Genomic DNA, 15,186 nt, shown 5'->3' with positions numbered 1-15,186 from the left:
AAAAAATAAATAAAGATGAAATTTAAAAAAAAAAAAACAGAGAGAGAGACACATTATCTTATTTAATACCCTAAGGAAGCTCTGCTTATCTAGTCCAGGATAAAGGTGAGCAATCTCTTCCATGTGGTTTGCAGCCTCTGAAAACTTGCTGGAATTTTGAGTTTATCTGGGCTTGGCATTAGTAACTTTATTTAAAACACAAGTATACAATTTCATTCTATATATAGAGATTTTGTCTTCAAATATAAACACTACATGTTTTAAAGTGATCATAAGCTTTAAAACATTTTTATAAATTTTCAGATTTATGTCACAACTACTCTCAAAAAACCCCTAAATATTAAATATATTTTTATATTACACATAAACTGGGTCATAGAAACCTTATAGGAAAAAGAACGGCCCCATAGGATTCCCAAGATTGTAAATTTTTATGAATACCGACAGCCCCATCTTTCTCCTACCAGTTAATGGTCTATCAATAGCAGCCTCTCCACAGCAGCCCAGTGCGTAACAATACTATCAAGGCTCTTGAAAAGGCACAAGCAGGGCAATATTAGAGTGTTGTTGAGATTGCTGGTGGAGGAAGTCATTATAACTACAGCATGTAAACATAAACTGCACATTCTTCTTAGTTATTTCTTAAAAAGAATTCTTTTTTCATGACTACATAAATAAATCATGCTATCATTTCTCTCTCTCAGGCAGAGGTTGGGGCAAGGGGTGTTAGAACTTTTGAACATGGCTTTTCTAAAGCCATTTTGCATTGGTCCCGCTGGGGGCATGGTCTCCAGCTGCTTCAATTGCAGACTGTTTGATTAGCATCTTCTACATCATCAACAGCTGCAGGGCCATCATAAGAGAGTGATACTGTCCTATTTCTCCTTTCCTTATAGTGGAAAAAAAAGAACACCAGTGGCATAGAGGGTTGGTTAAGCACTGAAAAGTCAGTGGTCCAAATCCACCAGCCGTTCCATGGGAGAAAGATGAGGCCATCACATTCTATTAATATCTACCACCTCAGAAACCCCAATCAGTCCATTCTACTCTATTGTCTAGGATCACTATGAATCAAAATCACCTCAAGTGCAATGGTTTTGACTCTAGATTCTACAGTAGAGATTTTTCACGCTGTCAACATTTTTTCTTTCTCGTTTTCTACCTTCCTCTATTTCCACTCCTTCACTGTGATTCTCATTTCTATTAATTCTTCTACTGCCTTCTGAGCTTTATTATTTTTTTTTATTTTATGTATTTGATTATTCTAAGGTCTGAGTGCCTTCATCTTCCCATTCTCTCTTAAACACAACCCAGCTGAGCATCTGTTAGCACCAAAGACCTTCATGTTACTAAAACCAACTGTCACTTCTCAGTCCTTTTCTTACTTGTCCTATCACCAGAATTTAAAACAAGTGGCACTCTCATTCCGTAGAAATGCTTTTCTTCATTGGTTCACACTCTGCCTTCTAACTGACTACTATTGCTGCTGTTGCTGTTGGTAAGTCGAATACAACTCCTAGTGATCCTATGAGTGACTGATCTGAACCCTGTTCTATCCTAGGCCATCCTCATTAACTCTGACACACTTAAGAACCAATGCTGCAGTCATTGTGTCAATCCATCTCATTGAGAGTCTTCCTCTCTTCGACAATCCCTGACCTTTCCAAACCTTTCCCTGATGTCCTTTTCCAAGGAACAACTTCTAACAAACATCTAAAATATAAAAGGCAAAGCTTCAACATCTTTGCCTCCAAGAAGCATACTGGCTTTATTTTTTTCCAAGACCTTTTGGCAGTCCATGGGGGTACTCAGTACTCTTCTCCAACACAACAATTCAAAGGTATTCTCCTGTCATTTTTATTCACTGTCCTGCTCCCAGATGCCTAGTAAGTGGCTAAAAAGATTGAATCAGATGCACTTTAGTCTTCAGACAGACATCACTGCTAACCAGTATTTTACAGAGATCTCTGACAGCAGACTTGTCCAATGCAACACATCTCCTGATCTCCTGAGTATTAGGACAGAAGGTATTGATTGCTGATCCCAAAAAAGTTAAATCAAAAACAATGTCAATGTTTTTCCATCTATCATGATGTTGCCTATTGGCCCAGTGGTAAGGATTCTTGATGTTGAAATATAATCCATATTGAAGACAATAGTCCTTCATCTTCTGCAGCAAGCATTTCAAGTTCTCCTCATTTTCAGGAAGCTAAGAGGTGTCATCTGCATAACACAAGTTGTTGATGGGTCTTTTTCCAAGCCTGATGCCACATCCCTCTTCACAGAGCCCAGCATCACGAATTATTTGATCAGAATAGAGACTGAATAGGTATGGAGAAAGTATACATCCCTGCACATACCCTTAATGATTTTACAAGATGCAGTCTTCCCTTGCTCCATTCAGACAACAGCTTCTTGGTCTAGGTGTAGATTTCTCATGAGCACAACTAAGTGTTCTGGGATTCATATCCTTCTCAATGTTGACCATGGTTTCTTATGATTCACAAACTCAAATGCCATTGTATAGCCGATAAAACACAAATAGATATTCTTTTGGTATTCTTTGCTTTCAGCTAGGATCCATCTGATATCAGCAATGATATTCCTAGAGCCACAGCCTCTTCTAAATTTCACTTAAAATTCTGGCAGTTCACTGTTAATGTTCTAAATATTTCTGAATCATCTTCTGCAATATTCTGCATATATGCAATATTAATGATATCGTTCAGTAATTTCCACTTGTTTTGTATAAACTTTCATGGAAATGATAACAAATGTGGGCCTCTTCCAATCAGTAAGTCAGGTAGTCAGGTATGTCTTCCAAATTTCCTTGCATAGACTGGTGAGCCCATCTAGTGATGCACCTTAGCTGAAACATGTCAACTGGTATCTCATCAGTACCTGGAGCCTTATTTTTTGTCAATGCCTTCAACGCAGCTTGAACGTCTTCCTTTCTGAAACTTTTCTGTGTTAATGAATTCTTTTTGGTGCAGTGACTCAGTATATTCCTTGACCTTTTTTTTACACTTCCTGAATCATTCAAGATCTTACCCAACACATCTCTCAGGACTGCAACTTGAGGCTTGAATTTGTTTTTCAGCTTTCAGCTTGAGAAATGCCAAGTGAGTCCTTTTTATCTTCTGATTCCAGTTCTCTGTGCATCCTGTTACATACCTGCTTTGTCTTTTCAAGCTGCCCTTTGAAATCTTCTGTTCAGAAGATTATTTCATGAAAAAACATATGACCAGGAGGCAATGGTGATGAAGGAGGAAGTTCAATCTGCTCTGAAAGAGCTGGCAAAGAATTGATGGCATACTAACTGATATATTTCAACAAACAGATGCTACCCTAAACATACTCACCAGGTTGTGCCAAGAAATCTGAAGGACAACTACTTGGCCAACTGACTAGGAGAAAGCTATATTTATTTCCATTCCAAAAAAAGATTATCCAATAGAGTGTGGATATTATCAAACAAAATCATTAATGTAACACACAAGCAAAATCCTGCTGAACATCATGCAAAAACAACGGGAACAGTGCATCATCAGAGAACTGCAAGCTGGGTTTAGAAAAGGCCATGGCACAAGGGGCATTACAGTCAAGAGTAGATGGATTTTAGGTGAAAGCAAACAGTATCAGAGAAATGTCTATCTGTCTTTCATTGACTATGCACAGGCAATTGACTGTGTGGATAACAAAAAAATGTAGCTAACTTCGAGGAGAATGGGAATCCCAGAACACCTGATCATGCTTATGTGAAACCTATACTTGGACAGGAAGCAGTCATAATAAGAAGAGAGCAAGGAAACACTGTGTAGTACAAAATCAGGAAAGGTGAATGTCAGGGACATATCCTAAATTCATACCTTTTCAGTCTATATGCAGAACAGATTATTCTGGGGTTTTGTTTTTGTTTTGGTTTCTGGTTTTGGCTTTTTTTTATCTCTTGTATGTGTACCATCAAATCGGATCTGCCTGGTACAGGAGGAGATAGCTCCTCCTTCTCCAGCAGAGTATCTGGTGGATTCAAATCCTCATGCCTCTGGGATTGCAGTGCAGCTTCTTGCCACTAGGCCACCAGAGCTCCCTCAGAACAGATTTATGGACTTTATGAGGAGAAGTGTGGCATTAGGATTAAAGGATAAATCATTAACAAACTGCGTTATGCAGATGACATAACCTTGCTTGCTGAAACTGAGGAGGACTCTAGGCATTTGCTGCAGAAGGTAAAGGACTGCAGTCTTCAATATGGATTGAAGTTCAACATCAAGAAAATGAAGATTCTTACCACTAGGCCAATTGGAAGCATCATGACAGACAGAGAAGAGATTGAGATTGTCAACAATTTCAGCTTGCTTGGGTCCATTACCAATACTGTTGGCACCAGGAGTCAGGAAATCAAATGATTAATTATACTGGGAAAATCTGCTGTCAGGGACCTCTCCAGAATACTGAACAACAGCGATGTCAGTCTGGAAACTAAGGAGTGCCTGATCCAGGTCATAGTATTTACAATTGCCTGCTATGCAACAGAGAGCTGGACAATGACTAATAGATGAAGAATAGATGCTTTGTGGTGCTGGAAAAGAGTATTGAATGGACTCATGGACAGAAGAGGTGTGACGTTGTTGTTGTTGTTATGTGCCTTCAAGTCGCTTGCAACTCATAGCGACCCTATGTACAACAGCCCTAAACTCTGCTCTGTCCTGTGCCAATCGCACTGTCTCTGACACTCCCATCCCGATTACCCCAGTCACTGAATCAATCCACCTCATAGAGGGTCTTCCCCTCCTGCGCTGCCCCTCCATCCTACCAAGCATGATGTCCTTCTCCAAGGACTGGTCTCTCCTCACAACATGTCCAAAGTATGTTAGATGGAGCCTCAGAATCCTTGCCTCCAAGGAGCCACCAAGTTTAACCCTTTCCAGGATGAATCTGTTTGTTTTCCTAGCAGTCCATGGTACTCTCAATACTCTTCTCCAGCACCATAGCTCAAAGGCATCCATTCTCCTTCTGTCTTCCTTGGTCATTGTCCAAGTCTCTGATGCATAACAAGTGATTGTGAAGACCATGGCCTGTATCAGATGCACCTTAGTCCCCAGAGAGACACCATTGCTCTTCAGTATTTTGGAGAGGTCCCTAACAGCAGACTTTCCCATGGCAATACGTCTTTTAATTTCCTGGCTACTGGTGCCAAGAGTGATGACTGTGGAGCCAAGCAAACTAAAGCTGTGAACAATCTCAATCTCTTCACCATCCATCCTGATGCTGCCAATTGATCTAGTGGTGAGAATCTTTGTCTTCTTGACACTGAGCCTCAATCCATATGGAGTCTGCAGTCCTTGACCCTCTGCAGCAGGTGCTTCAGGTCCTCCTCAGTTTCAGCAAGCAGGGTTGTATCATCTGCATAACGCAGATTGTTGATAAATCGTCCACCAATCTTGACCCCACCTTTCTCCTCATAGAGCCCAGCCTCCCGGATAATCTGTTCTGCATACAGGTTGAAAAGGTATGGAGATAGGATGCATCCCTGGCGTACGCCCTTCCCAATTTTGAACCATGCAGTGTTCCCTTGCTCTGTGCTGACGACTGGTCCCAGTATAGGTTTTCCATTAGAACGATCAAGTGTTCTGGGATCAAGTGTTCAAGGTCTGACCTAGAGAGGGTGAAATCAAGCTGCTCCTTAGAGGCAAGGATTTTAAAGCCCCATCTCACATACTTTGGGCATATTTCCAAGAGAGATAAGTCTTTGGAGAAGGACATCAGGCTTGAAGAGTGGAGGGACGGTGTAGGAGAGGAAGATCCTAAATGGGATAGACTTGCTCAGTGACTAGGTTAATATGGGTAGGTGTATTGGAGACATGAGATTAGCTCAGGATAGGGCAGGGTTCAGAGTTATTGTACATAGGATCACTACGAGTCTCCACTGGTCACCACCAGAGCTCCACTGTTGTTTGGATCAACCATAAAGACAATAAGGCATACAAGTCTCAGGGCACAGGATACCCTTTCTAGCCCCTGCTGAGGCATTTGGCAGTGAAACAGGATAAGGTCTTGATAGGGGTATTTGGCACGGACCGTGGAACAGCTGGATCTCTGATGCTGTTACCTGGCAGGTACAAAAGGGGCAATTCAGCTATCATCTAACTCACTGATTTCTAAATACCCTTTACTAAAGTGTCTTTGGATTCACTTCTAGTTTTTTTTGTCTAAATACAGCCTCTTCCTTGGTAGAATCATACTTAAAACACTGCCCCCAGAACTGCTCATATTCTCATTAAATCAGCACATCCAAAGCTGATCTCTTCTTCCAAACCAGCTCCAACCTCAGTATTCCCAATTTGAATCAACAAAACTTATCTCTCTCAAATTACTTACTCAAAAATTTTTAGCTTTTATTTTTGGCAGTCTTACATCCCATATCCAATCCAACACAAAGTCCTGATCATTCTACTTTAAAAATACATTCAGAATCTGAGTAGATGCCCCTTTACTATTTCTACCATCTTTGTTGTTGTTGTTGTTGTTAAGTGCCATCGAGTCATAGATGACTCATAGCAACCCTATGAATGAAAGACCTGACCACTTGTATAACTTTCATCATTTCTCTAAGTTCATCGAGTTTCTGGAGACAAGATTTCAGAAGTGGTTACTCTCCCTTTTTCTACCCTTACCCTTACCTCAACCATCTCCCCCACCCCACCTTCCCTGCAGCCCATCCACAAACAACTGTCTAGCAAAATTTTAAAAATCTTAGGTTGAACATTTCACCACTTTGCTCAAAGCTGTGCAATCCTGTGGGTTTCCAGAAACACTCTCTAACCCTTACCTCATCTACAACTCTCCTTCCTCTGCTGCAGATACACTGACTGTCCCTCTGTGATTTCCTCCAGTACACCAAGTTCATTCAAATTATTCCTCTGCCTGGAATGATTTTGTTAGACAGCTAAAGACATTATTTCTTCATTTCTGGTATTAAAACTTCTTCATAAAAAGCTTAACTCAATCACCTCTAATATTACAGACCGTCCAGATTTAGCATGCCCACTGTCCCTTGCCCTAATCTACTTTGTATTTCTGCCTATCTCTTACAGCATGCTAATACAAGATAGTATGTTGGTAGAAACCAAAAGCTTTGCTACATTCACAGAAGAAATCACATGATAGAATGACTAATGTTCTCAATGGTCACTATTTAGTGTTCTGAATCATTCTGTTACTAGACAATTTCTTTAAAAATGTATATAACTTTTTATTTTGTTCCATGAGCATAAAAGTTCCACACAAGGGCAGGGGATCTTTGGTTTGTTCACATAGCACTTCCCAAATGCCTTTAACCATGACAGGACAACACAGTTAACTACCTAAATGTTGGAGAAAATACACAAAAGCGTTAATATTTTCTCTGAGAAAATGTTATAACACAAATAAGCAAGAAATTTTTCATTTTTAACATTTCAAGATCTGCCCTGAAGTACAATGCTGTGAAAGGATACTATCCATACACATAATAGGAAGATCTAGTATTCAATTATATGCACCAACTCTTAAAGATGGAAAAAACTGAGTTCTCCAAATTTTTGCATTCTGAAGTTGATCACACATGCAATCAACATGAATTAGTAATAATTAATGAGTGGAATGCAAAGGCTGCAAATGAAAAAGAACTAATGGTTGGAAAACACAGATGTGATGACAGAAATAAGGCTAGAGATGAATTGTTAAGATTTTGACACTCAAATATTTATTCACTGAAAAGATTGTTAAGGTCAGAGAGATCAAATAAGAAGATGGTGACAACAGATTAAGGAAGAACAAAGAAAGGAGATGAGGGAAACCAATCAGAATCTGCCAAAATAAGCTTGGAATCAATTTGATTGTATGTGAACCAACAGCCTCACTCCAATCATCTGCTCTTACAGAATTCTAGCTAAACTTTACTTCAATACTGCACCATCCTAAGCTTGATGTCCCTCTTCAAGGAACAGCCACTCTTAGCAATAATGCCCAAAGTATTTGAGACAAAGCTTTGTCATCCTTGCCTCTAAGGAGCATTCTGGTTGCACTTCCTCCAAGACCTATTTGTTCTTTCTGCAGTCCACAGGATATTCAACACTATTCTCCAATACCACAACTCAAAGGTATGGATTTTTCTCCTATCATCTCTTTAACTGTCCAGCTCTCAGATGCACAGCAGGTAACTGGAAAGACTATGGCTTCAATCAGGTGCACCTGAGACTTTCAATTGACATCACTGTTCTTTGGGACTCTGGAGAGATAGGAGACTTGCTCAACAATATGTTTATTAATAAAAGTTTATTAATGGCTATCAGGAGCTGGAAGGTATTAAGGCTTTCATCTGAAGTGATAAAGTACTTCAAAATGAAGGGCAGTTAATGATTACACAGCATGGTAAATGTCATTAACAATACTATATTGTTCACTGAAAAATTGTTAAAAGGTAAAATTTTGTTACATAAGTTTTTTATCACACATAAAATTTATTTGATATCAAATTTCTACAGGAACTTTCATACCAAACACTACTAAAAGAGAGTTACAGTAATTTATCCTTTACCTCAGTACTATCATTTTATGATAAAATACATTGTCCTTTTACATCAAAGCAAAACTGTCTGCCCATCTGGGTCTTTGAGATATATATTCTCAGCTAGCTGTCCAGACGTGGTAAAAAGCTCTAACAAAACACCTTTGTTGTCACATAAAGAACTACAATTTACATTTCCCTAAATGCAAGGTTGCAACAGTGGAGGATGCTATGGGCAAAGCCTTGAACGATCCAGGAAGCAACAAAAGATGATGGAGGGCACACAGAGTTGTAGTATCAGAAAGAATTAGTCAGTACTAAAATAGTTCAAGGAAGTAGCTTATTGATGTTTAAACTGCATTGAAGGCATAGGCAGAAAATACGGCCCCAGGAATCAATGGAACACACTTGACATGTTTCAACTAACAAATACAGCCCTGGACATGCACAGTAGTCTGTGCCAGGATATCTGGAAGACAAATACCTGGCCAATTAACTGGAAGAGCTCCATATTTGTTCTCATTCCCAACAAGTGATCCAATGGAAGGAATACACAGTCACTGTATCAAAAAGAATTGGCAAACACCGAAAAATTTCAGAAAGTATCATATGAACAAGTGTCAATGGTAATGAAGGCGAAAAGTTCAAGATGCACTGAACGCACTGCCAAAAAATGAGGCCCCAGGAATCAATGTGATACCAACCGACATGCTGAAATTAACAGCCACAGCCCTAGATGTGCTCACCTATTTAGACCAGTAAATTTGAGATCCATGTTTGTTCCCATTCTCAAGAAAAGTGATACAACAGAATGTGGAAATTAGCAAACAGAATCTAATGTAAGAAAATATTGCTGAAGATGATGAAAAATGGCTAGAACAGCACATTGAGGAAGTTCCAGCTGGCTTTACAAGAGACTTTGAATGATTCAGAGAGCATCAGAAGATCATGGAGGGAACACAAAGAGTCGTAGTGTCTCACAGAACATACACATAAAATAAATTTTGTGTGTATGTGTGATAAAAAATTCAGGGCTATTACTGCTAATGTCAAATGGGTCCAGGCTGCATTCAGAGAATACCAAAAGAATAGCTATTTGTGTTTTAGTGACTATGCAAAGGCAAATGCCTTTGCAACTCTACAGGTCATAACAAATTATAGTAAACATTGAGAAGAATGGGAATCCTAGACCACTTCATTAAGCTTATGTAAAATCTAGACCAAGCAGCAATTATCCAAACAGAGCACAGGTCTCTATAAGTCATAGCTGACGCAATGGCACATTACAACATCAAACTTTACTATGGAAGAAAGTAGTGACACTTAATAAGTATCTTTAGTTGTAGCTCTAAAGAATGCCTTATTAAAAAAATATTTTTGAGTACACTAAAAGTTATTTGCTGAAATTAAAAGGTGTCAGTAGGACAAGTTTGTTGTTGTTATGTTCCTTCAAGTCACCTGTGACTCACAGCAATGTTATGTACAACAGCTCTGAAGCCTGCCCTATCCTGAGCCAGTCTCATTGACACATTAACGCCATCACCCCAATTGCTGTGTCAATAAATCTCACCCATGTCTTCCTCCCTCCACCATTCTGAGCTTGATGTTTGTCTCCAAGGACTGGTTCCTCCTGGCCACTTAACCAAAATAAGTAAGAGAGTGAGCTTCAAAGTCCTAGCCTCCAAGGAAGAACCCTCTCCAAGACAGACCTGTTTGTTCTCTTGGTGGTCCATGGTATGTTCAATACTCTTCTCCAGCACCACAACTCAAAGGTATCAATTCTTAGTGCTGTTGTTATTAGATGCCATCAAGTCACCTATGCCTCTTACTGATCCTATTATCAACAGATCTGAACCTAGCCCTATTCTGCAACATCACAATTGCTAATATGCAAATGCACACTGTAACAATCACGGTTTGTTGCTGTTGTAGTGAACTGTAGGGCCAGAACCAACCCATAGCAGATCCTCGGTGGGTTTTCAGAGGCAGTTAATCACATGGGAGGAGACCGCCCTTCTCCCATTGAGCAGTTGGTGGTTGGGGTTGCAACAAAGTTTTTTACCACTGGGCCACCTGGGCTCCCTGTTACAATCATGATACATCCATGGTAAACCTACCTTGAAGAGGGCCTTCCTTTCTTTCTCTGAATCTCCTTTTTTCTCAGTATCATGTCTCTTTCCAAGGACTAGTCCCTCTTGACAACATGCCCATAGCATGCAAGATAAAGTTTTACCATCTTTGCCTCTATGAAACACCCTGGTTGTAGTTCCGCCATGACAGACTTGATTGTTCTTTTGACAGTCCATGGGATATCCGGTACTCTAACTCCACAACTCAGAAGCATCAATCCTGACATCCTTATTTATAGACCAACTTTCAGATGCATAATGAATGAAAAGATTAGATGCACCTTAGGCATTAAACTGACATCTTTGCCCTTTAGCACTTTAAGGAGATTGTAGACTTTCCAAATATAACTTGTTTGGGTTTTTTAATTTCTTGATTGTTGCGTCCAAGGGTGCTGATTATGGATCCAAGTAAAATGAAGCTTTTTAGCATATTCATTGTTTTCTCCATTGATCATGATGTTGCCTAATGGTCTAGTGATGGGGATTTTGTCAGTGTTGAGATGTAATCGATATTGAAGGAGGTCATCTTGGATCTTTAGCAGCAAGTGCTACAGGTCCTCCTTGCTTTCTGCAAGCAATCCTGATTCCACATTTTTCTTCATAAAGTCCAGCTTCTTGAATGATTTGCTCTAGATATACACTGAATAAGTATGGGGAAAGGATACAATCCATATATACACTTTTTCTGATTTTAAACCATGAGTGTGCTACCTTGTTCTGTTTGAGCACTGATTCTTAGTGTATGTATAGGTTAATTAAAGTGTTTAGGATTCCAATTCTTCTTCATGTGAGTCATAATTTGTTATGACCTACACAGTCAAATGTCTTTGCACAATAAAACCAACTAAACATTTGTCTGGTGTTCACTGCTTTCAGCCACTCACTATTCATCTGACATCAGCAGTGATCTTCTTCTGAATCCAGCTTGAATTGCTGGCACTCCCTGCTGATGTACTGTTTCACCAACAAGATTTTACTTGCACGTAGTATGTTTGGTTGTTGTTGTTGTTGGTTTTAGGTGTTATAGAGGCGAGTACGACTCATAGTGACCATATGAACAGATCATCTGAATCCCCTCCTATCCTGTGCCATCTTCACACTTCCTGACACACTAGAGTCCATTGCAGCAGTCACCATGTCAATCCACCTGGTTGAGGGTCTTCCTTTCCTTCACTGACCTTCCAACCTTCCAAGCATCATGTCCCTCCCCAAGGAAGAGTCAGCCCCTCAAAGCAACATGCTCAAATATGTGAGGCAAAATCTCATCATCTTTGCACTCTGGCTGATATTTTTCCATAATTTCTAAGTTCTGTTGAATTCTCTTTTGTGGTAATGGAAACAAATCAGGATCTCTTCCAGGCATTTAGCTAGTAAGCTATCTTCCAAATTTCTTGCCATAGAACAGTGAGCATGTCCAGGGATGAAACATGTCCATTTGTAATCCTAGTAATTCTTGTGCCCTAAGTTTTTTGTCAATGTCTTCAGTACAGCCTGGACACATTATTATTGGTTCTTAATTGCTACTTCCTGGAAAGACTCCATCTCGACCAATTCTTTTAGCTACAGGTGACTGTGTATATTTCTTCTTCTGATGAGTCATTAAAAATTTTGCCCATAAAATCTTTTAGTATTTCATCATGAGCCCATCAGGAGAGGTCCACATGAACAGTCACTATTTATAGGGGAGGAGGGTGTTCTGACTTATTTTTGCATTATTTTAATAGAATTTAGGAAGAAGATAATTCTATTTACTTTGTGAAAAAAGAAAAATTGTTTCCACATAACTGGCTGATAGTAATCAACAAATTCAAGAATCTGGACCTGCTGAACAAGTCATTCTTTGTGGACTGAGATCTAGAACACATTATATTCCTTCTCCCATTGATACTAAAGTTTTGGCTTTGAAATGTACCAATAATGCCATTAAAAACACAAAATAAAGAATTCTGTGGAGAGAACACCAGTTTATATCCTACTGAGAATACCTTCATTCAAAAGACATACCAGTAGGTGTATACTAAACTGTTAATAGTTCCCCCCCCCCCGCCCCACCTCCAATCCTGACAATACAGGACTGAACAGCTGCTCATTCTTCAAAATCCCATTACATATAAACCCTCCTCCACGGGGCTCTCAGTGTAAATATATACTAATTTATCCTGCTGATTTATTCTATCTTTGTTTTATTTCAACCTACTTGAAAATTAACCTTTTCCACATGTTGTCACAGAGACTAACTTGGTTAAGTTGATACAAAGTACAAAATTAAGCTTGACAATGATAGTAAGGTACCAGAATGATCCAACATATTTGAGATAAATCTTATGACTTTATCACTGCCATACTTCAAAAGTATTTCTTTAGTCAAAATTAGAAAGTATCATAAAGACTTATTTAGCACCAGTGTATCACTGCAGGCTTTGATTTAGGCTTCAAGTTAAATCCATTATCAAGGGGTTGGCTTAAGCATTAATGGTTTGTGGCTCTTAATCTTATAAGCCAAGGCAGTAAATACAGCTTTCACGTGGTCATTATCATTGGGGGTTTTAGTAGAGGTTTCAAACAAAGGCATACTCTATGTGTCAGCAAATTTTTGTGCCAAACCTGTAGATGCCTGTATGGCAATTCTCAAGTAGCATTTATATCCAAAGGGAATCCACGGTATATATCATTGGCTAGCAAATGTTGTTTGCATTCTTCTATACAAGATGGAAGGTTATGAAAAGTAGTCATGTTAGTTATATTATACACAAAGACAATAGCATTAATATTTTGGTAATAGTGCAATACCATGGCCTTTCTGAATCATTATTGTCCTGCTGTGTTCCATTACTGGATCTTGATACGCTCTCCTCGATCTCCACCACTCATTGTCAAAAGTCTACCCAATAGTGGACTTTGGGGACAAAGAAGCGGACAGTGCAAAAGCTGGTCAGGCTCATCTTGCCCCACAGGAATCTTCAATCACAATGATCTTGATAATGCAAGAGTGGACTAGAGCAAAAACTCTGAGGTTCCTGACACTGCACCTCTAGAGGACAGGCTTGCCTCCAGAGATGGACTCTATTTCTGAAGTCATTCTCCCCACCCACCCTAAACTGCCAAGGTGCAGAGCATGTCCAGAACTTCAAAGGTGCAAGGAAAGGCAGAAAAGAAAAGTCTGTTTATGTTTTCTTGAAAACTTATTTGTAATGAATAATCACTGATTATGTACAAAAATATGGCATTCAATTTCAAGCCTCATTTCTGACACTAAGTCTATAATTTCCAACTACCAGTTCATCATCTCTAACTTTTGTTTTGCATTCCAGTCAACAATTACTATTAATTCACTTTGGTTGCACATTTCATCAATTTCAGACAGCAAAATTCCTCAGTTTCTTCAGTGCTGCATTTACTAGTTGTTGCATTTATTTGCAAAATAGTTGTATTAACAGATCTCCCTTATTGTGTGTGGACAGTATCCTATCACTCACAACAAGCATCCACATACTCTGAAGATTACAGACTAGACAGCAGTTCATATCAAAAAGCAAAGTTAAGCAGTACAGAGAACAATTCTTCAATCCTCAATTTAAAATGAAAAGACAAAGAAGTATTTCAAAGCCTGTCTGAAGGAATAAAACATCAAACAAAGAGAGCAACAAAACACAGAACCATAAACAGCTCAGCCATCTTGAGCAGTTATTCACATGGTCTGATGGTGAGCAGTGACCCCCATTCTCATTTCTACCTCAGCCAAGACATCGTGCATCTAGAACTATAAGCTCTCAAAGCATTCCTCCCAGAGCCTGCTGAGTGTGCCACACCTGGCCTGAAATGAACCCCAGGACTAACAGGGGCACCTCCTCTGGCTGGTGCCCTTCTCTCTTATTGGGCAGCCTTACTCAATGCAATCCACATAGAGCCACACTTGGACAAGTCAGATTCACACTGTTTCTTTATGCTAACCATTTCTGACTAGGTATCCTGCCTGCACCCATCCCCTAGACTCATAAAATCACCAGAGCTAGCCAGAAAAACTAGATTAGGCTACTCTAAGGCCAGCAGAAAATATGCCCTGGCTGGGGGCCCCACCTCTTGACACAGAAGAGGTGCTATATCCATGACCTGGCTCACTTCTCAGTCACCACTAAGATGAGCAAAAAATGCTGATGTGACTGAGCACGTTCATTTTATGACATTTGTTTGCTTGATTGCTTTATAGTTTGCTCTTACGGGTACAGTACAACAAACCCGTATGAGTATGTCACTTTGCTGTATCTGGGGAATGACCTGCATATTGCTGTGATGCTGTTTTATGGTTTCATGTTTGCTTATATGCTACTATGTTGTTAATTTAAAATGTTATCCTCTGAAAACAAAAATTAGATTTGTGAATGTATTTCACCATCAATGTTCAAAATTTTTCAAGCAACAAATGCTGGCGAGGTTGTGGAGAAACTGGAACCCTGATTCACTGTTGGTGGGAGTGTAAAATGGTGCAACCCCTGTGGAAAGCAGTAT

General features: G+C 39.5%; 1 pseudogene; it reads right to left on the bottom strand.

The window, feature by feature from the left end:
* Positions 1-13,074: 13,074 nt before the first annotated feature.
* Positions 13,075-13,759, bottom strand: LOC102864441 (annotated as a pseudogene).
* Positions 13,760-15,186: the final 1,427 nt, after the last annotated feature.

Source organism: Elephantulus edwardii, unplaced genomic scaffold (genome assembly GCF_000299155.1).
Source record: "Elephantulus edwardii isolate Elephantulus edwardi_28Jun2011 unplaced genomic scaffold, EleEdw1.0 scaffold00298, whole genome shotgun sequence".
Classification (NCBI taxonomy): Eukaryota; Metazoa; Chordata; class Mammalia; order Macroscelidea; family Macroscelididae; genus Elephantulus; species Elephantulus edwardii.
This window is presented reverse-complemented; position numbering and strand designations above follow the sequence as displayed.